At 40.1% G+C, this 22619-nt stretch overlaps 1 protein-coding gene and 1 pseudogene across 26 annotated transcripts in view; both read left to right on the top strand.

The window, feature by feature from the left end:
* Nucleotides 1-1040, top strand: part of LOC148047963 (uncharacterized) — a 38942-nt pseudogene extending 37902 nt beyond the window's left edge.
* The window catches only part of MAGI1 (membrane associated guanylate kinase, WW and PDZ domain containing 1), a 525907-nt gene that overhangs the window by 54752 nt on the left and 448536 nt on the right, over nt 1-22619 (top strand). The gene's annotated exons all lie outside the window — the stretch shown is intronic.

Here is a 22619-nt window from a genome sequence, read left to right as displayed (position 1 = left end):
CACACAAAACACTGAACTAAAAGCAAACTATGTTATGATTTGGCACAGTGTGCAGGTTTTGAAACCGAGTTTGTCTGAGTGTAAAGCAAGTATTTTCTAGCAGTGTGAGATAACTGCAAGAAAAGACAACTCAGTAGAGATGGAAATGTCTTCAGGGAAAAGAGCCAGCCTGTTCTGCTAGATCCCTGCCATAAAAAAAGTTAATCACAACTTCTTCTGGGTTGCTGGGTTACCTTGCTTTAATAGAAATGCGCAAGGCTGCTGGGAATAATCAGAACAACAGAAGAAAAAAAACATGCAGATAAATAAAATGCCACAAGTCCCGCAGAGATAACACTTTGCTTCTTTAAAATAGTGGTTAGAAGGGGGCTTGGTTAAACTCTGTCCACCATTATATTATTGAATTAATTTGTGGTTGGGCAAAACATAGCAGTCCCTTTTTATAGCTCAGCTGCTTTTGTTTTGTCTACCTTGGTCAGAAGATTGGAACTGCTGGAAAAGATATGATATTTGCACAATGTAATCATTACTTTGGGGATGAAGTAAGAGGAATGCTATTTGGTGGAAAGACAGCTATGTTTTAGTTAATCTAAAATAAAAGCAGTTGGACAGTGTCTTCAGTGGAGATATGATGTATGGCTTTTCACCTCCTGGAGTATGTTCTGTCTTGTCCTTTTTTTGCAAATAATGACCTTCCCAGAAATTGATCTCTGTATTAATAGAAGAGAATATTTGTAGTTCAGGGTTAAACTGTGGAGTCCTTGATGCTCTCTGAGATTGTTTGTTTGCAGACATTTTATTACCCAACTAGGTAACATCATCAGTGTTAGAGGGGACTGTTCTTTGTTTATATCCTAGTGGCTTGCCCTGTCAGTGTTGGTGAGAATATTCTTGGTAGAACTGCCAAGAACTACTTTAGTAGTTCTACCAAGAGCACTCTCATCAATACTAATAGGGCAAGCCACTGGGATATACATAGAGAACAAATCCCAGTCTCCTCTAATACTGATGATGTTACCAAGTTGGATAATGAAATGTAACCTCATTTTCTGAAAGGATAAATGGATTGGAGAAGAGTTAGCTTGTTCCAAGACTGGTGTGCATATGCCAACATAGTTAAGGACCTAAGAATGTAAAAACCATACTAGACTCCTTATATTATTGCAGTCAACAGAAATTTCCATAATCTTATCCTGAGCAAGTTGAAAGCGACAATGTCTGTGTCTATGGAAGAAATATGCAGTGATCATGACTTGTATCATTTCATAAATAAACTGGTAGAGCGGTTTTTCCTCAACTTTAGCAGTTTGAGAAAATGAGCAGACTTCAGCCAGCATGCTACAAAAATGAACAAGGTAAGATTCATTTTTGAAAGAGGCCAAGAAAACAGAGTGATTTTGATGAAAATTAAAACAAAAATTGGAAGAGGATGAAATGAGCTAATCAAGGAGTTTTCTCAAGGCAGAGAGAATGGAATTGGAAAAAAAAATTAAGATGAAATTATTTGGGAAGAAACTAAATAAAGGAAATATTAAAAAGAGTTGTCCAAGGATTTTGGATAGGAATGAAAAGTGGCATTGAAACAGATGATATATTTTCTTGGAAACTAACATACAATGAAAAGGAAATAATAAATGCTGAAAAATGGTAGGTTAGTAGGTGCAGTGCATGTAGATCAGGGGTGTCAAACTGGCAGCCCGTGGGCCGGATGTATCACGTACAGGCCACATCCACCCAAATTCTTTGAAGGGAAAAAACATGGTGATATATCACGTGATGGCACTACTGCCGGTTTACTTGTGCGCATGTTTCACTCATGTGTGTGCTTTGCACATGTGTACGTGCTTGATGCACATGTGTGCATGCTTGATGCACGCTGCGCATGCATGCACAGTACAATTAAAATTGTTCTGTGCATATGCAGAACTGAAAAACAAGATGGCGCCGCCGCTGGTGCTGCCCGGGGGCGTGGCAGGCCTGGGTCGACCCAGGCCCCAGGCCACCTGGAGCGACCCAGGCCACCAAGCCATTTCCAGTTTGGCCGAACCCATAGGATCCCACCATTGGTGTTTATAGTATATGCCTGTCCACTAGGACTTTGAAATATGGGTCTTGATCAGTCTGCAGGGAGAGTCATAGACATGGTCCCAAACAGTTCAGGGTTCTAGCAGCAGGAAAATGTCATATGGGAGTCTGAAGATAAGGCAAGGAGCAAAAATGGCAGGAATACAAGCCTGGAGTGTGGAACAGTGGTTTCCAAGTATGGAACTATGTCTAGGAGACTGTTCTTCTATAGTAGCCACAGGTACTGGCAGTGTCATCAAGAAGTATGCAGCTGCTCTCTCCTCTCAAGGAGACATGCTGACCATCTTTGCCCAGCCCCTCATAGCTACCCCTCTAGACACCTGACCAGAATCTGCCCCCTCATAATTAAATGTGGTCCCTCCTGCTCAAGCTCACTGTTTCCTGGGGAAGCTGCTTTCCCTTCAACCCAGGAGTGAAATTCAGCAGGTTCTGACAGGTTCTGGAGAACCGATAGTGGAAATTTTGGGTAATTCGGAGAACTGGCAAAGATTTTGCAATATCCTTCCCCCAGGAGTGGGGAGGGAATGGAGATTTTGCGGTATCCTTCCCCTGCCACGCCTACCAAGCCACGCCCACAGAACCAGTAGTAAAAAAATTGAATTTCACCACTGCTTCAACCTAACGGTTTGTCTGGCCTGGCTGCTTATCTTCTGACTCAGAGGATTCAGAAGGGAGGACATAATAGATGGCAGCATACAAAATTTGAGTTTTCTGTCAAGTAGAAGGTACAGAGCAGTAGTGGGATATGACCGGTATGTTCCAGTATGGGCGTACTGGTGCCGTTCCAGTATGGTGCTCCGGAGGACCCACCTGCCCATCCACCCTCCTTACCTGTATTTGAGCCAATCGGGGCTTTCGCGCACGGAGCATATGGTGCCTGCACGACACTCCGCCGAGCAGCTGGAGCGTCACGGGCGATAAGTATGCATGTGCGTGCTGCGCGCATGCATGTGGTGGACACCCGGCCCCGTTGCACCATATTGGTTGCACCGGAATCCGGAACCCTCCATTGGTACATAGACCATTTTTTTCTATACAGCAGGTAACAGAGAAATGTATGAATGTGAGGAAGAACATTTACTGTATGTTTCTTGCTTTAAAGAAAGTGTATGGTGAAGTAGGCTTGAATTATGGAAAGTGATACGTCAATATGGAGTTGAAGGTTGGTTCCTGACAGTGATAAAGAGGTAATTGATGGGAATAAAAGCATATGTGAGAATAAATGGAATTTTACTAAGTGATTTAATACAGAGTACGCAGTAAAGCCAGGATGCTATTCCTTTGATTGAATAAATATAGGTGATGTTTGTAGACCTGGAGGGATAAATTCTACATGTACATTTATGTACAGGAATGTATTATTGTTTGAGAAGTTTATAGAACGCAAAGCTATATTTAGAAGTAGCAGAAGATGGGATTATATGTAAGAACAGAACAGCATAGACAGATACAGCATTGGTGTAAACTAAGTTTAACTATATTTCTTTTTCTTTACCTTGTCTCAAATCTTTATTTTTCTTTTGTGTAATATTTTTGCTCCTTGCTGTTATACATTTTGTATCATTTATTGGTTAAGAGAGACTTACTGCTGGCATTTATCCTGTATTTCGTATTACCAACTTGCTCTGTTTTGGGATTGAGACCTCTTTCTATTTCCCTTTTTGTTGTGTCTCTGGTCTGAAGCCCATAAATATCCTAGATGAGTTCTGTTACTTTCTTTCACTAGAATAGGTTGGACTGTCGCAATGTTTGAGATTCATTAAGTTTGAGATTCATTTTTCATGTATACCTAAAAGCATTCATTTTGATGTATATGACTAAAAATTCAGGCTCCTTTTCCCATTCATTTCAAGTTGGATTATCACTTAGACTCTCTTGCCTGTCTAGGAACAATTCCTACAGAAGTGCATGCAAAAGATGAAAAGGCTATGAAGGAACTGAGTTGAGACGAATCCTGCACTTCAAAGAGCATGCAGTCTAATTAAAACCATCCATCACGAAGAAAGTGAATATGCTTCCAAGTTTTATTCTGCAAAAGGGAATGTGCAAACTGCTAATCTGAATGTTGGCTTTCAGTTGCCAAGGAAATTAATATAGGTGTAATTAAAAAAGCTGTGCAAATGGCTTTATAGTACGTTATTTTGGAAATGGGGGACCAGAGAAACTGCAATGACTTTTCAAGTAATGAAGAGTGGCTTTTGAAAAGTATTAATGAAGTGGAGGTTTTAATTTGGTTAGGACATGGATCCTTAGACTTCTGGAATGTTAGAGCACTTTTAGGTGCTGTCATAGAATGACTAGGAGGCTCTTCATTCCTGGGGTAGGGATGGCTGATCATAAAAAAGAATTTCGCAGGTAACTGAAACAATCTTATAAAATTTGCCGTAATCTTGTGGTGGCAAATCTGTGGCACGCATGCCACAGCACCCTCTCTGTGGGCACGCAAGCCGTCGCCCCAGTTCAGCTCCGCCGTGCATGTATGGGTGCCTCCTGCCGGCCAGCTAGTCCTTGGGTCTCTACAGCACATGTGCAGGGGCGGAGTTGTGTGTGTGGGCATGTGTGCATGCGTGGGGGCAGGGAGCATGCATGGGAGCAGGACGCATGCACGGGGCCATATGTGCATTGCATTTTTGGGGTTCAGTTGTGCAGTTTGGGCACTCCGTCCAGAAAAGGTTAGTCATCACTGCCATAATCTCTAACTCCCTCTTTGTCCCCATCTCTCTTTTTATTAATCTAGGTTTCATTTGTCCTTAAGAAGTTGTGCCCAACCTCAAAATATGTGGGCCTACTGATTTTCTTGCAACGAAAAGATGCTGCAACTGGTACTTTATTTAGCGTATGTTGGCTTATGGCCAGGTATGATAGCAACTTTGGGAAACACTAAGAAATATTTTGAGTCCCATTGGCACCCACGAGCTCAGTGTGAATAGCCACCAAGCTATGGTGTATTTTGGCCATTGACTATTCTAAAAACAGTTTTGCCTCTAGTAAAAAGAAACTTACATTTTGAATACAGGCATTCCTTGACTTACAACCACAATTGGGACAGGAACGTCTGTTGCTATTGATGCGGATATCAAGTGAGGGTGCCTGATTTTACAATCTTTTTTCCCCCCATGGTTGTTAAGCAAATCAACAATCATTAAGTGGATCCAGCTTCTTTTATTGACTTTGCTTCTCGGAAGCCCCTAGGAAGATCACACATGGCAATCATGTGACACTTTCCCCCTCCCCCAGTCATCATAAATACATGCAAGTTGCCAAGTGCCTGAATCACAATCACATGACTGTGGGGACACTGCGACTATCTGTGAAACTGCGACTATCAAATGAATGAGTATACATTGAGGACCAACTGCATGCTAAATTCTGTAGCACTGCGATCCCCAAACTTTGACACTTGGTAGCTCAGCTGGAGGGTGGGGGAGAGGGGAACTAGACCGTATGAACAGCAGGCTGGTGCGTAAGCATGTGCCTGCAGCTTGACTTGCACGAGTGGCGGGCTGACACGCACATACATGCACATGCAGCTCAACTGCAAGTCGAGCTGCGCACACATGCGTACGTACCAGCCCACCACTTGTGCAAGTGGGCTGGTACCACTGCACCTATGGCCCAGTTACAAATAAGCCACAGACTAGGGGCTGTTATAGCAAGGATATACAACTTTTATTAGTTCAAGAGCCACACTTAAACAGTGGGTAGTGTCAGGATCTGTTTTATGTGGGAGTTGCAAGAATGCTTAGGCCAACCTGCATGTGCTAATTCTACTCTAAAAATTCTGAACTACCTGAAAACAAGTTAAATTTTCTCCAATGCACTGATCCTCCCCATGTACTCTTAAGTGGGTTGGGACCCAGAAGAAGTAAGTTAGTGGGCCAGGTGTACTTCATCATCTCACTATAATACTGAAATAACGACAGGAGATCATTTACCCAAGATGACAGATGATATCTTCTGGATACTGTGATTTCGGAGCAGAAGTGCTTGTTCAGCATGAAAAGAAGACATTTCATGGTTGTTGGGGGTGAGAAAAGGAGGCTAGAAGTTGAGTGATGGCATAGAACAGAGAGCATCTGCTTTCATACTGTATTTACAATGGAAATGATGACAGTAGTCATGTGAAAAGATTGCTGTGCAGCAGAATAGATATGCAAGCTCTCTGAGCCTACAGAATAAAGAAGTTTAGGAATTATCTAGAAAAGGACTTTGTAAGAAGGCTACCCATTAGCTTTATTGTCAGATTTTACTCCCATGGTTTAGCTGATGCAATGATATAGAAGTTAAAGCTGTTGAAAGGGAAGTTGCATTCAGTGAAGACTTGATTTTGCTTAGATGCCCAATTTTGTTTAGGGTAACTGGGGCAAGGCAGAGTTCCAATGAGATGTATTTTTCCTTTTATGGGTGTTGGCATCTTTAGAGGCAGGTGTTCCAGGATGATCCTCCAGCTGCTGCTCTTAGAATTCTTGATATAGGACAAACCTTGGCCTCTGGACATCTTCCATGTCAGCAAAAAAAAAAAAAAAAAAAAAAAAAGGAGGAAACCCAAATTTGCCCTGTGAAGCTGGCAGGTGCAATACCATTTTACAGACAAAATATTTTGTGTAGTAGCACTTTTAAGAGTTCATATTCATTCTGCAATATGCAGAAATCCACTGCTGGTTGTCTTTGTTGCAGGGTGAATAAAAATCGATAATTTTTTTAAAAATGGATTTTTAAAAATTTAAATAGGATTTTTTTATTTTTATCAAATTTATTTTAATAAAATGCTTTTGGATTAAAAATCTATCTAAAGATAGTTTCCCATTTAAAATACCTTAATAATTAAGTTTATTCAGCATGAAATGGAGCTTAGTTATATAGCATGAGGTTATATATTCTGCAATATCGGGACTGTCAGTGAGTCAAGAGCTGGTCAGAGGAGGAGCCACTGTGGAACAGAGATGACAATTGCTCTTTAAAAATTATGATTTAAATTGAATTGATTTAAATCAAATCTAGCCTGCTTTGTTGTTATTGTCAATTTGGAGTCCTTATTGAAACCATACACAAAAATTTACAAATATCTGCATAAATAGCTCTTGTCCACTTAAAGACATGGTTCATCCATATTATTAAGCCAAAACTATTGAGAATGCAGTTTATCTATATGGAATATGATGGTACTTGCTGCTTAATAGCTGCTTTTTATCTATTTCTGCCAAAACATAAGGAAGAAAAAATAAGTAGAAAGATCACATTACACTTGTGTTAGAAGTACTGAAGCACTTCCGGTTGAAAGGATTAGCTGGTGACATCACTGTTGCCAGGAGGATGCCCAGTTGTGGGCTCCTTTTATGTCTCCAGCAGGAGCTGAAGAGAAGGACAAGAACTCACCCCACCCCACCCCATGGTAACACATGGATCTTGAACGTGGTCTCACTAATCTCAAATCCAGAGTCCTAACTACGTGGAGCCTTGTGCTCTTAAAGTAGAAGAATGATAGGAAACAAATATTAATTTTGTAGTCAAACAAAATTCCTGGCTTATTGTTTCCTATCAAGCCAGAACCTGAAACAAGGTTTTGTGTTTGAGTTGTGACTACTGATTTGAATTTAAATGCAGAGTCTCTGGTTAGATCAATCACTCGTAGTGTGATTGGTTTCAGAAGATGGGTGGACATATGACCTTGGTTTTTATGAAAATTACTCTGGAGGAAAAAAAGGAAAGCAGCATCTTGATAAAAATCAAATTTTAAGTGGAAAAATGCATCACTTAAACCAAGAGTTTTACTTAGTAACAGAGTTTTGCTGTGGCGTATACTATGATCTTCTGGAAATAAAGAGTACAAGCAATCAAAGAAGAAGAAAATTAGCAAGCTAATGTAGAAATTGGTTAGATTTATATAAAAAAAGATTCCCATTTTTGCTTACTAATTTTTACCAAGACTATTCATTATATCTTGCAGGTATACCAGATTAACTTTACTTGCATTAATAAAGATCTGTTCTTGAGACTAAGAAAAATACCACCTATCGTCCTTTATTCTTTGTCTTAATATTTAATCATAATCCGGATACTTTACTTTTGAAATAAGTCCTATTAAATCTTTGTTGCTTTTGGCTAATAAAGTCATATTGTCTGTATATCTCAATTTGACATCACATTTCTAGTTTTGAGACGGGCTTTTAGTGGAGGACACTGTTAGAATGCTAGACACTACAATTTATCAACAGAAATAGATTCATGATGTACCTCCTCAATGAGCAAAACTCCATAACTATTTTTGTTAATTAATTCAAGATACAGATAGTGCTCAATGTAACACCATTTGTTTAGAGACTGTTCAAAGTTACAGTGGCATGGGAAAAAAGTCACTTACAACTGGACAACTCACCCACAACTGTTGCAGCATCCCAGGGTCATGTGATCAATCTTTGTGACCTTCCTAAATGGATTCTGACAAGGAAAGTCAGTGGGGGAAGTTGGATTCACTTAATGACCATATCATTCACTTAAGTAAAGTTTGAAGTTTGAAGTTTTATTTTATTTATATGCCGCCCTATTTCCTAAAGGGACTCAGGGCGGCGAACAAACTCAAACGGGAAGGGGAACATACAAATACAAGACAGACTTTTAAAATAACCAACAACCACACCTGTCGAGAGGGGAAGGGAGCTCATCAACCCCAAGCCTGCTGACACAGCCAGGTTTTAACGGCTTTTCGGAAAGCCAGGAGAGAGGTGAGGGTCCGAATCTCAGCGGGGAGTTCATTCCAAAGGGCCAGAGCTGCAACAGAGAAGGCCCTCCCCCGGGTCGTAGCCAGATGGCATTGGCTGGTGGATGGAACCCGGAGGAGGCTGACCTTGTGCGATCTAATGGATCTTTGGGAGGTAATTGGCAGCAGGCGGTCTCTCAAGTACCCAGGTCCAATACCATGAAGGGCTTTATAAGTAATAACTAGCACCTTGAAGTGTATCCGGAGACCGATTGGAAGCCAGTGCAGCTCGCGGAGGATAGGTGTAACGTGGGTGTATCGAGGTACACCCACAATCGCTCTCAAAACGTTGTAAAATTAGGTGTGATTCATTTAACAACTGCCATGCTTTGCAATTTGGGAAAATTCTGTTCTTAATTGTGGTTGTAAGTTGAGGACCACTTGTATGCACTTCACACTTTGCTCACGTTTTCAAATCAAAATGATTTCCTTGCAGTTTTCAAAGAAAAATTCCTTTACAATATTATTTCAATATGAGCAGAAAGCTTAATCCAAAACTGATTTTCTACTGCATATTGCTCTTAACCAATAAAGTATATAGAAGTATAGAGTATCGTATTTTTCGGAGTATAAGATGCACTGGAGTATAAAACGCACCAAGGTTTTGAAGAGGCATTTTTTTAAAAAAAGTAGGTAGGTAGAGGGAGGGAGGGAGAGAGAAATACAGTAGGTAGGTAGGTAGGTGGAGGGATTTATAGAGAGAAATACAGTAGGTAGGTAGGGAGAGAGAGAGTAGGTAGGTGGAGGGAGGGAGGGAGGGAGAGAGAGAGAGAGGGAGAGAGAGAGAGAGAAATACAGTAGGTAGGTAGGGGGAGAGAGTAAGCAGGTAGGTAGATGTTTCCAGGTGTATTTATCCATGTGCTGGAGAAGGAAATCACTGACAATCTGCAGCAGCTAAGACTTGTTTCTGCTGGCACAGCACTTGATCAATCTAATTCTCATCAATCACTCTAACTAAAGAGCTTTCCGAAAGGAAAAAAAAGTTTTTGCACCCTGCAAACCTCCCCAAACGGCCCCTTTTTTGTGAAAACGGACCCATTTTTTAATAAAAAACTGCATGCATAGCCTCATGGAGGTTTATAGAGTGCTGCTGGGGGCTGGGGGAGCAAAAAACAGCCAATTTTCTGCTCATTTCTACCCTCCCCAGCCCCCAGGAGCTCCCTGAAAGCTTCCATAAGGTATGCACGGCCATTTTTGTGAAGGGTCGGGGCTTCGAGAGGCAAAAAAATGCTGTATTCGATGTATAAGATGCACCAAGAGGTGCTTCTTATACTCTGAAAAATACAGTATATTTCATACTTTCCAATTTCCCAAATTGCCATACTTCCAGAGTTGATATTCAGCAGGTTCTGACAGTTCTGGAGAACCGGTAGCCAGAATTTTGAGTAGTTCAGAGACATTTCTTTTTGAATAAGAAGTTCAGTGGAAATGAAGGTGCAAAGTCAACATGATATAATTTATTTATAAATAATTTAATACCTCCCTCCAGAAAGCATATTTATTTAGAAAAAAATCCTGCTGAGGCCTTGAGAACATAATTTTCGTAGGAATATGCTTAGTATTCACATTCTGTATATTAAACTACTTATTTTGTAGGGCTACCCTTTCTCGATCTTACCTTTCTTACTCTCATTTAGTAGGATACTCAGTTCTGCCAGAATAGTGTCCTAATGTGGCACAATAGGCTGAAGAACAGAAAAAAGAATAATTCAGTAGTGACGGCCCCTAATAGTGAATGGAATTCTATACCGTTTTCCTGAAAATAAGCCCTCCCCACATAATAAGCTCAACCAGACTTTTGAGTGTATGTACTAAAATAAGCCCTTCCCCAAAAATAAGCCCTCCCCAAAAATACACAGCAGCAGCCATGAGGTGACAACACTAGCTGCCTCTTGCATCTCAAAAAAATTAAGACCTCCCTGAAATAAGGCCAAGCGCTTATTTCAGGGGTCAAAAGAAAACAAGACAATGTTTTACTTTTAGGGAAACATGGTAATAGTATTGTGACATGTCAGCTTCCCTTTTTCTACAGAAGTGACAGTCTCTTTTGTGGAAAGAATGTAAACTGTTTGTAAATTCTTTCTTCCATATAGGGTGATTTTAACACAAGTGGTTCATCAGTGGAAGCTATCGCTTTCCGATTATTCTTTGGCCTTTGAGAAAAAGCATCATTGCTGTAAAAAAATCTTGTGAAATTCTAGTTAACTACTCTGGATTTGTCAGACCTTCAAGGTTGACCAGATCTGGAAACAGAATCTTTAAAATGACTCAATCTTATTATAAGGCTGTATTATAAGGCTATAATGGCAAAACTTTTGCATTCTTTACTGCATTTTTTCTTCTTACAAAGCCAGGGGATAAAGGAGGATTCCACCTGAGTCTTTCTCCAAGGTCACCTGTGTGGTTCCATCCAGGATTGTAGACTCTTTTAAGACCCAGGTTTCATCTTAGCTGCTTAAATTAGGGCTTTCAAGAGATGTCCGCTAGTCCCCCAACTTGCTAGTGACTTATAATTCAAATTCGCCTTAGGCCCCAGATTCCTTAAAGGAGTACATTCATGTTTAGTATCTTTGGGCCCTAGATTTGATTTTCAAATGATGGTTACAACATCAAAGATTAATTTGGTGGAGGCCATAGACATGGAAATACAGCTACAGTTTAATGAATCTAGGTGAGGTTAAAGTGTGCTTGTCATCCATTTAAGACTTTAATATTTTAATGTTCAAGAATTTAACATTAATTGGCAATGCTATGCATTTCTTGTCTTAACCATATTTTAATGATGGTTTTATTGTATTAATTAATTTAAAATGTGATTTCAAGTGTACTGCTTGGCTTGTCTCTTTTTATATCCGTCTGGGCATAGTTTGCTTTCTCTAGTTTTCTTGTCACCCAAAAACCAAGGGGTTGTTGGAATATAGCAATAGCAGTAGACTTATATACCGCTTCATAGGCCTTCCAGGCCTCTCTAAGCGGTTTACAGAGAGTCAGCATATTGCCCCCAACAATCTGGGTCCTCATTTTACCCACCTCGGAAGGATGGAAGGCTGAGTCAACCCTGAGCCGGTGAGATTTGAACCGCTGACCTGCTGATCTAGCAGTAGCCTGCAGTGCTGCATTTTAACCACTGCGCCACCTTGGAAAAAATCATTAGGGCAGAGAACCGGTTGTTAAATTATTTGAATCCCACCACTGCCAAAATGTAGCTCGGCCCTATAATGGCTGCACATGATTGAGACAGGAAACAGCTTGTGTCTTACAAATGGTTCAGAATGGATGCTTCTTAACATATTTTGGATACTTGCTCCTTTTATATCCTGTCCTGGAGGGAAACAAAACCTTGGTATTCAGAGGCATCTCCTGATCATTTTTCAGTGATCTTGGGACATGCTGAAGGCTGATTGCTATCAGCTGGTGACAACTGGAAAATATGAGTGGGATTTTTTTTCTCTTGAAAATCATGCTTCCATTTTCCTGAGGTTACTTCATTTTAATTCTACATTTCCGAGGGTACCTAATGAAGTCAGTTTATCTCCGTGATCTGGGGCAAATCCGAACTGTAACACATGCACATGCCTGTATGCACACAGTCCTCTTTTTGTGGATGTTTTGAAATGCCAGTGTTATTATTTGTTATATATAATAATAGAAATGCCAATTATATTATTCAGTTTGACTCTTCTCAAAAGTTGAGAGGGATGCAGACTCAGTTTAGACCATTATCTAAATTATCCAAGTTGCAGAATAAATGTGTCTAACAGACTTGTAAGATTCCCATTTTTGGTGAAGATGAGAGTATAAATAGCTTTTGCTTCCTCTTCAGACCAATTTCTAGTTCACATTGGGGTACAGTGGCTTAAGCCAAGGAACCCCAACAAGATTAGCCTCATCAGGGTTGATATTTTTGAGGCATGGTGTGGGCATACTTGGGAGATGAATACCTTGGTGGGGAGTATGCCTAAAGTAACCCCCCCCCCCATTTATCTGAGAGTAAAGGACTTGCCCCCAGAACCTCCTATCCAGGCCTTCCTTAACTCTCGTGGATGCTCATTTGGCAGGTTGACACATTTTCAGACAAGCCACCTATAGTTGTAAAAAATACCCATAGTGTCCTAGCACTTTATGCCTTACCATTTAATTATTGTTTTAATTTTAAACAAATGCATATGCACCCACACCCAGAGTCGTGAAAAAAGGAGCCCAAGAGATGCCAATCATGTCCATAGACATCCCATAAGAAAATTCAAATTTAAATGATCCTCTGACTTCAAACCAAGTGGTTGGTTGAACTGAGGGAGGATGGCTTGCTTAAGATCATAAATTATGTATTTGTTTAATTTTTATCCTGCCTTTATCACTTTATGAGTAACTCAAGGCGGCAAACATTCCTAATACCCCTTCTTCCTCCTATTTTCCTTACAACAACAAGCCCTGCGAAGTGAGTTGAGCTGAGATAATGTGACTGGCCCAAGGTCACCCAGCAGGTTACGTTATAGGGTGCCTAAGATGGGACTAGAACTCGTCATCTCCTGGTTTCTAGGGTCAGGACCTTAACAACTACATCAAACCTAGCTCTAAAATAAGTAATGTTGTTACGGTTGAGTGAATACTGAGTGAATATTGAGTTCAGTTTTCCTTGGCCAAGCTCCAATAATTTTGCCACCTCATAACTGATTCTGAATAGACACATGCGTTTATTGAAATGATGATACTCCTAAAATCTATTTGGTGATGATCTGCAAAGTTGCTATTGATATAGACTGACAGATTTCTAGGTATAGTCCATTCCCCATCAAATTCTGCAAAATAAAGTGTTTATATCCTTTTTATATGATAACGGGAAAAAAGGTGTTCACTTCAACAGGTCACAGGCTGATTTGGAAACCAGAGAAATCTTACTTTGTGAATATGATTGCTTATCTCCATCAATACATATTACTGTATTTTCTTTTCATTTGAAGAATATGTTTGGATGTACATTCTGGAGAGCAGATGAAGGAAACCTGAGCTTGCTATACATTCCACCAAGGTTAATGTGAATCTCTGGTGTTAAGAAAGAATGCAGAGTGTGGCACACGTTGTATATGCATTCTGTGTATTTAATTTCAGCCACATATCCTGTCTCCAATGATTGTTAACATACCCGCTGTGCTTTAGTCTTTTGCAAAGATTTCCAGACATTGGGTGGTCTTATGGCTGAAATTCTAAAGCCTAGGAAAGCTAGGTAACTGGAATTTCAGTGTTAATTTTAAGTTTGCTTGTGTTTGAAAAGGGAGGCCAGAACAGTTCTCCATTTGATCAGATTTCTGGTTCAGCTTTGGAAAAAAAAGTACACTGTTTTCTTAGCTCCCCCTCTTCCCTCCACTCTAGTTTTTGTTAAAAAAAATTTTTTTTTTTAAATGGCTGTTGGGGATTTGTTTGAGGAAAGCCTGTTGAGAAAATGTTTTTGAAATTACAGGGATCTTGATTGTATCCTGCCTGTCCGTTAGGGTGCCTTTTATTTTCTCAATTAAGAAACAAACAAAAAACATATTTGGTTCAACAGAGAAACATAGAGAAAAATGCGTTTGAGCATTTATTGTTAGATAAGTAAGGAATACAAATAGCTTTTGTGCTCTGAGATTTCCAGTGATGTTAATCATTTCAGAGTTCACTTACAGTCATTTTAACAGCCAGACAAGGGAAGGGAGGAGGGGGGGGACATAACAAATTCTGCTTTCTTTTGTAGAGTTCTTGCTATGATCTTTGCCATTTTTGGAAACTAGCCATAAAATAATTTTGCATGATTTAACCCATGGGGATTTCTTGCAAATTGACATTAAGGGAAAGAGCTGTGGAATTTTTCCCTCTGCAAATCTATGTAGGGAATAAGCAGAGATGTTGGGGATAGATTAAAGGCTGATCTCCCATTAATGAATTCTGGCTTTGATTTTCCTCTCCATTTATTTATTTTGGTGTGTGCAGATACATATTTATGTGCAAGAACATACATTTAAGTATTTATTGTGGCTTTAATGCAACAAACCAAGTTCTCTGGGCAGATTACAAAATTGCTAGAATTTTTTTTTAGTTGACAATATGTGGGATAACACAAACAACTATAAATGCAGGCCCATCGCCGAGCGCCCCACATGCAGTCACATGAGAGGGGTGTGTGTGGCCATCAGAACTTCAGAACCAGATCATAAGTAAATACATCCAGGGAATTCCATTGTAACTTCACCTGGTTGTTAAACAACCATCATCAATAAAGGACTACCTGTATTTGCTTTAAAGATATAGTATTTCCAAGCTGGTCAAGTCAGCACCGGAACCTTGAACTGGATCTGGAAAAGGGGTTATCCTTCTTCATCAACACTTCTCTTCTTCCTCCCATTTTTATACATTTTTTAAAAAAAAGCATGCATTCAACTGTGTAAGTGCAACATCTCTTGAGTATGTAGCAGGTTTAAAGCTCTATATTACTTTAACTGGAGTATCTCTAGTGCAATGCAGTTATCCAAGAGTAAACCTATTAGAGCATATGTAACTGAAGGCAATCAAAGATATAGCAGTAAGGAATTATGGGCCACAGATCAGTCTATAGCAATGTTTCCCAATTTGGCAATTTGTCCATGAATGGATTTGAATTCTCTGAATTCTCAACAACAACCATCCTGATTAGAAAATTCTTAAAATCTAATTGGGAATTGTCAACGTTAGGAAACATGGATCATAGATCGTAGTCTTATAGATATACAGTGTTTCCAGGGTTTGTGCTGGATCCTAAAACAATCCAGAGATACTATCTGTGTCTCTCCGAAAATAAGAGTGGGTCTTATATTAGTTTGCTCCAAAAGACACATTAGAGCTTATTTTTTAGTTAGGTCTTAGTTTTTGAGAAATATGGCATCCATTTCACTGATGTTCTTAACTAGGGCTTATTATTGGGGAAGGGCTTATATTACGAACATCCTGAAAAATCTTGCTAGGGATTATTTCCTGGTTGGGTCTTATTTTTGGGAAACACAATAGGCTAACTCAGTGGTGGGTTTCAAAAATTTTTCGAACCTACTCTGTGGGTGTGGCCTCCTTTGTGGGAGTGGCTTGCCGGCCATGTGACCTGATGGGAGTGGCTTGCCTGCCATGTGTATTCTCTCTCTCTCTCTCTCTCTCTCTCTCTCTCTCCTTCCTTTTGTCTCTCTGTCCCTTTTTCATTTTTTTCTTTCATCTCTCTCTCTCACTTTTTCTTTCTTTCTTTCTTTCTTTCTTTTTTATTTCTTTCTTCCTTCCTTTCTTTCTCTTTCTCTTTCTCTCTCTGTGTGAGTCTTTCTCTCTCTCTCTTTCTCTCTCTCTCTCTCTCTCTGTGTGTGAGTGGTGGGTTTCAAAACTTTTTGGAACCTCTTCTGTAGGTGTGGCCTGCTTTCTGGTGGAACCTCTTCTAACCGGTTCGGTAGATTTGACGAACTGGTTCTACCGAACTGGTGCGAACTGGTAGGAACCCACCTCTGGGCTAACTCATTCATGAGGAACACAGCCTTCTTTAAAACAGTAAACTTTTCCAATCTCAGTACTGGAATTCTGTTATATCTCATGACTGTGCAAATACTCCTTGACTGATGACTACAACTGAGCCCAAAATGTATGTTGTTAAATGAGGCAGTTGTTAAGTTTTGCCGCGCTGAGCTTGTCGATCAGAAAGGTTGGCAGTTGGACAGTTCGAATCCCTAGCGCCGTGTAATGTAGTGAGCTCCCATTACCTCTCCCAGCTTCTGCCAACCTAGCAGTTCGAAAGCATGTAAACATGCAAGTAGTAAAATAGAGACCACCTTTGGTGGGAAGGTAACAGCGTTCCATGCCCCTTCAGCATTTAATCATGCTGGTCACATGACCACGGAGACGTCTTCGGACAGCGCTGGCTCTTTGGCTTTGAAACAGAGATGAGCATCACCCCATAGAGTCGGGAACAACTAGCACATATGTGCGAGAGGAACCTTTACCTTTACCTTTATGACCTTTCTTGTCACAGTTGTTAAGAGAATAACTGCAATTGTTAAGTTAGTAACATGATTGTTAAGTGACTTTGCTTGGCAGAAGGCTGCAAAAAGTGATCACATGACCCAGGGGCACTGCAGTCACTATCTCAATGGCTTAAAAAAACAGAAATGAACAGCGCCCCCTAAAGTTGGCTATGACTAACAGAGTAAAACTTGCAGGGGCTCATTTACCTCAGTGGTCAGAGTTCTGGATTACTTGAGCCAGGCTTCATTCAAGAGGATCTTGAAATTATTTTTGTCGCTTTTTTAGTGGTCAGACTTCTGCACTCCTATTTGGGTGTGGCTTCGTTCATCTTATCCAATGTTTCTCTAACAGAAAGATACAAATCTCCTGATCAGACTTTTTAAACAGTTAATTCATAACAGTTCTCCCCCTCCCCCCTTTTTTTTTACTGTAACATAGAATGGTACAGATGCAATTGGACTGAGATTGATGAAATTAGAATAGATCCATGAACAGCTGCCAAAGGCCTCTAGCCATAAAACCCCACTCTTTGTGTCCTCCACTCTTTTTATAGTCAACCTACATTGAAATGACAGGAAACCTGCTTCAATTCTCTGATTCCAACTCTTTGTTCCATTAGAAGAACAAAATCTATCCGAGTAATAAAGATGCTATTGACCAGACTTGCTTTGCCAGTTTAGGACAACAGTTCAAACCTCTGACGAAGTGGAATTTGATCTATAAAATTACTTGTTATGATGTAGTAGATCAGTGTTTCTCAACCTTGGCAACTTGAAGATGTCCGGACTTCAAGTTGCCAAGGTTGAGAAACACTATAGTAGATAGTGTTTTTTAAGATGTTGTCTTTTTGTTCTTTAATGATGTGGTTGTTTTGCCCATTACAGAGGAAAGAACATAGCTTTTCTACTCTCTTCTTAAAATGGATTTTAAAATGGATTTTGTATAGCAACAATTTTGGTTCTCTTTCTCAATGTCTAAAGACACTGTAACTTTCCTCGCTGTTTCTTCATGAAGCTACAAGTAAAACTTAATTTTTATTTCCTTTCCGAATAACTCCCATCAACCAGTGTCTACAGAAGCTGATGTTTTAATGGATTAGGTGCACCCAATTCAATACTAGCAAATTGAATTTATCGTTTGTAGGATCAGTGAGATGTGCCAGAGAAGAAATGAGTAATATCAAAAATAGATTTGTGGTGAAGAGGGAAAATAATATTTTAACTGGATAATTAACTGTCTCACTCCTCCCTTTTGATTTAAAAGCTCAGTTTGCTGCTTTGTTACAAAATAGTTTTAAATGTCTTCCAGCAAATTTTATTTTGCATGTTAAATTGCCTACAAGTTATTTTCCATTGCTTTATAAAGTAGTTTTGACAGTTATTTTGAATACTAAATTGATTTTAACAACTGCATGAGCAATTTTATGCACTTGAATAATGTAACCATTGAGTTAGGGCAATAGTATCTTTCATCAAACAGGTATTTAATTAAATTTTCATTTATACTAATAAGTCTCTAGCAGCTGAGTAATTGTTGCAATACCCAAACATTGCCTATGTGTTGCTTTTACTGCTAAATTTTCATTTTCCCACAATATAAATTCTGAGTAATATCAAAATCCTTATAGACAAAAAACAATCTATAAATCTTAACAAAAACCTAGCTATTGCCAGTAAAAACATATCCAAAATAAGTGTTTTGTAAGTATGTGATTGATACCCCCACTTACATTGAAATGATGCATAAAAGCTACTGTAAGGGTTCATTCATTATTGACTTTTGGGAAATCTGCATATTTGGCTAATACTATTGAAAAATAAATGAATGAATATGCAAATCTAGAATGGAAGAAAAATGTTTAATTTATTTCAGTTTACATGAATAAATTCAATTTGATTAAATTTCTATATTGATTCCTTGTTAGCTGCAAAATTGATTTATAGATTGGATTTATTGAAATGTTACTACTAGCAAATTTTTGTTTTTTTAATGTTACTGTATTAATCACTTTACCGATGGTTTGTTTTATACTGTATATTATAACAGATTTGTATGACCAGGGAAGGGTGGTTGACTTTCATTGTGATGAAAAAACATTTAAATAAAAACATGGTTAGATTGTTCTGTGTCCACCCCAACAATGCCTTCTCTTTGCTCAAAACATCTAGAACAGGGTGTCAAACTCAATGTCCGGGTACTGGCTCAGGGCTGCTGGGTACTTAGATCTGGCCCGTGGGGCCACCTTGGAAACAGCGAAGGACTGGCCCGGAGTGCTTCTGCCAGTGAAAACTGGCTCCCAAGCTCTGCTTTTGGCTGCCATGGCCTCCTGTAACCCTCTGCCGGTGAAAACGGAGCTTGGGAGGGCCTATTTTTGCTGGCAGAGTGCTCAGGCCGCCACAGGCGCCCCCAACAGGGGTGACTCAAGGTGGCCATGCTCCCCTGGCTATGCCCTCCCACCTCCCCCGAGGTCAAACACAACCCTCAATCAAATTAAGTTTGACAGCCCTGGTCTAGAAAAATGCAGTGACAAAAAACTTATTGAAGATAGGAAGAAGAAATGGCGATAACAGTAATCTCAGCTGTTGTGTACTCGAATTACGACCAGCTGGTATTGAATTGATTTGAATTGAATTGAATTGATTTTATTTGTAGGCCGCCCTTTTCCCTGAGGGGACTCAGGGCGGCTCACAGAAAACCAGGGAGGGGGGAATACAACACTAAGACGACAACACATAATAAAATAATGAGCAACATGCATACAACATTCGGGCGGGGTAATGGTCCTTATCCCCAGGCCTGACGGGCGAGCCAGTTCTTCAAGGCTGTGCGGAAGGCCTGGACGGTGGAGAGGGTGCGAATCTCTACGGGGAGCTCGTTCCAAAGGTATCAGTCAAGCCAGAAGGTAGTTGTTATTGGTTCACATGCATAGGCGTTCCGACGGGAGAATGGCAAGGTTCTAATTGGTTGACAGTTTGACAGATACCTTATAAATAGCTGTCAAACTAAGCGTTGCTGTTCTGTTGTGTTAATGTTCTGACTGATTAAACACTGTTGAATGCAGAATGGCCTCAGTCATTTCTCACTAGCACAGTGAATATATCAGCAATAGTTCCATGGCAAAAGTGATGCTTTCAAAAATCACAATATCTTACTCAAGAATTCCAACTTCTTCACTGGTGTTTGTTTTGAAAAACAAACTTGTGTTTGTTTTACGCAGAGTTAGAATGCCCAATAGGCAAATATAGTCACTATTTTCAATATTTTTTTCCATCTTTCGATTAGCTTCATAGGTCAGATCACAGATCATAATCATTTTTAGTGAGGGTGCTGAGAGACTTGCATTCTTTTGATGCCACAACTTCAAAACCAGTAAAAAACATGCAGACTTTATTAATTAGAAAATATATCTTTTCTCTCTCTCTCAGAGAACTTGACATCTAATATTTTTATCTTTTTATCTTCTCATCTGATTAGGGTGCATCGTCATTTCTTGGAAGTCTGTCAAGGAATGTGAAAAACTGAATGAGTATAAACTCTGCATTTCTGTCCATGGGATAGTTTGCCTCTTGACATCGTTGTGGGAAAATCAACTATAGTTCATTTTGGAAAGATACTTCCTTTTTTTGTATTTGAATATGTGTAATATGGATCTCCTGTCTTGTCAGAGAGGATCACTAAATGGAAAATGTTTTTATGGGCCTCTGTCATTTGTTCAGATTGTAAAACCAATAACGTTGATTTGTGGGAGTACAATAGATGGGCATGTGTGTGTGTGTGTGAGCGCCCAGGTCCACCTGATAGCTAAATTCCAAAGTCCATTTTTGTGGATTCTATAGGGATCTGAGATCTTTAATTCTACTTTTTTTTTCTCCAGCAGGCTGTTTAAACCATGCATATGCTCTCTTACCTAGCTTTAGGCACAATATGATTCTGACAGTAGCCAGTTTTTTTAGTTGTCATGATCAGACAGGAAGAAATTATTTTTTGAATGATCTCTTTCCCATGAAGTATCAAAATGTATACTGTTTTAATACTTTGTTTTTGGGTCCTTTGATTGTAATAAACTTGTCCACACCATTCAAGAGATCTGGAGAACATGACATTCTAAGAGCACTTATAGCACATTAGGTATTTTCTTATTTTGCCTTCATGTGATGTCTAAACCCAGCCGTTATGGGCCTGCAAAACATTATTTACCGTGTTTCTATTGTTGTGGGCTGGCTGCTGGAAGACTCTTTGTCCGGAAGACTCTCTTACAGAGTCTTCTAGAGTGGCTGCTGCTGGAAGACCCGGCAGCCGAGTTTGGGAGTTTGGAACCGGAGAAGACATTATGCTTGGAGCGAGGCGGCTGCTGCTGCTGCTGCAGAGAGAGCTGGGCAACTCTCCCTCTGGCCAGGCAGAACGCCATTCCCCAACCTAGCGGTATCCCAAAGGCAGCAAGCAATGTGAGCGCCTTTCTCCCCCCCGGCTCCTGCAGCTTGGCGCCTTAGGATACCGCTATGTTGGTGAGCGGTGCTCTGCCTGGCTGGAGGCGGGGGTGGGGTTGTCCAGGGGGGTTATTTTCGGGTGTGGGCTTATATTTTTGCCCACGCAAAAAATGTGGCAAGGCTTTAGTTTCAGGACAGGTTGTATTTTCGGGGAAACACAGTTCATTTAGGAAATCTGGCCAGTTGTGGGTTAGTCAATGAATTTTGGGTAAGCAAAGCACAGTAATATGATTTCTTATCGTAAACATGAATGTGGATCCTGGGAAAAATATGAAGTTCCAAATCAAGAAATCGTATGTGTTCGGGTACAATATAGGTAAATGTTCTCTTTGCACATATGTGCTAGTCTTCTCGACTCTAGGGGATGGTGCTCATCTCCGTTTCAAAGCTGAAGACCCAGCGTTGTCCAAAGATGTCTCCATGGTCATGTGGCTGGAATGTCTAAATGCCGAAGGTGCATGGAACACTGTTACCTTCCCACCACAGGTGGTCCCTATTTTCCTACTTGCATTTTTACGAAAGCATGTAAAACTACTAGGTTGGTAGAAGCTGGGTCAAGTAATGGAAACTCACTCCGTTATGTGGTGTTAGGGATTCGAACTGCTGAACCACCAACCTTTCTGATCAACAAGCTCAGCGTCTTAGTACAATATAAACTTAGTACAATATAACTGGGATATAAATTGAATGCAGACCAGGCTCTCCCCATCTGTTCTTTCCTCGGACATCCATTTTTACTTGCATGAAAGGCAAGGTGAAGTAACTGCCACTGCTACTACCATGTAGATCACTAGTTTCATGGTCCAAAAAAGAAAGCCATATCCCATTTTTTTCTATACTTTTTTTTAAAAAAATCCTTCACTGAGGCATTTAATGTCTTAGCAGCTAATGATTTTTAAGAAGAAAATCAAATTGCTTATTCTTTAGGAAATGACATTAGAGCCAAGGTGGCGCAGTGGTTAAGGTGCAGTACTGCAGGCCACTTCAGCTGACTGCTATCTGCAGTTCAGCGGTTCAAATCTCATCGGCTCAAGGTTGACTCAGCCTTCTATCCTTCCGAGGTGGGTGAAATGAGGACCCAGACTGTGGGGGCAATATGCTGACTCTGTAAACCGCTTAGAGAGGGCTGAAAGCTCTATGAAGCGGTATATAAGTCTAACTGCTATTGCTATTGCTATTATCCTGTTTTGCTGGTGACCAGCATAGCATAACTTGACCCCATCTTCTTTGTGGCAGCCCCTCAAATACTGGCTATCATGTCACCCCAGTTCCTCTTTTTTCTAGACTGG

The sequence above is a fragment of the Thamnophis sirtalis genome, unplaced genomic scaffold (genome assembly GCF_051295495.1).
Source record: "Thamnophis sirtalis isolate CommonGarterSnake01/CBP01778 unplaced genomic scaffold, rThaSir2_p1.2 scaffold_3, whole genome shotgun sequence".
Lineage (NCBI taxonomy): Eukaryota > Metazoa > Chordata > Lepidosauria > Squamata > Natricidae > Thamnophis > Thamnophis sirtalis.
This window is presented reverse-complemented; position numbering and strand designations above follow the sequence as displayed.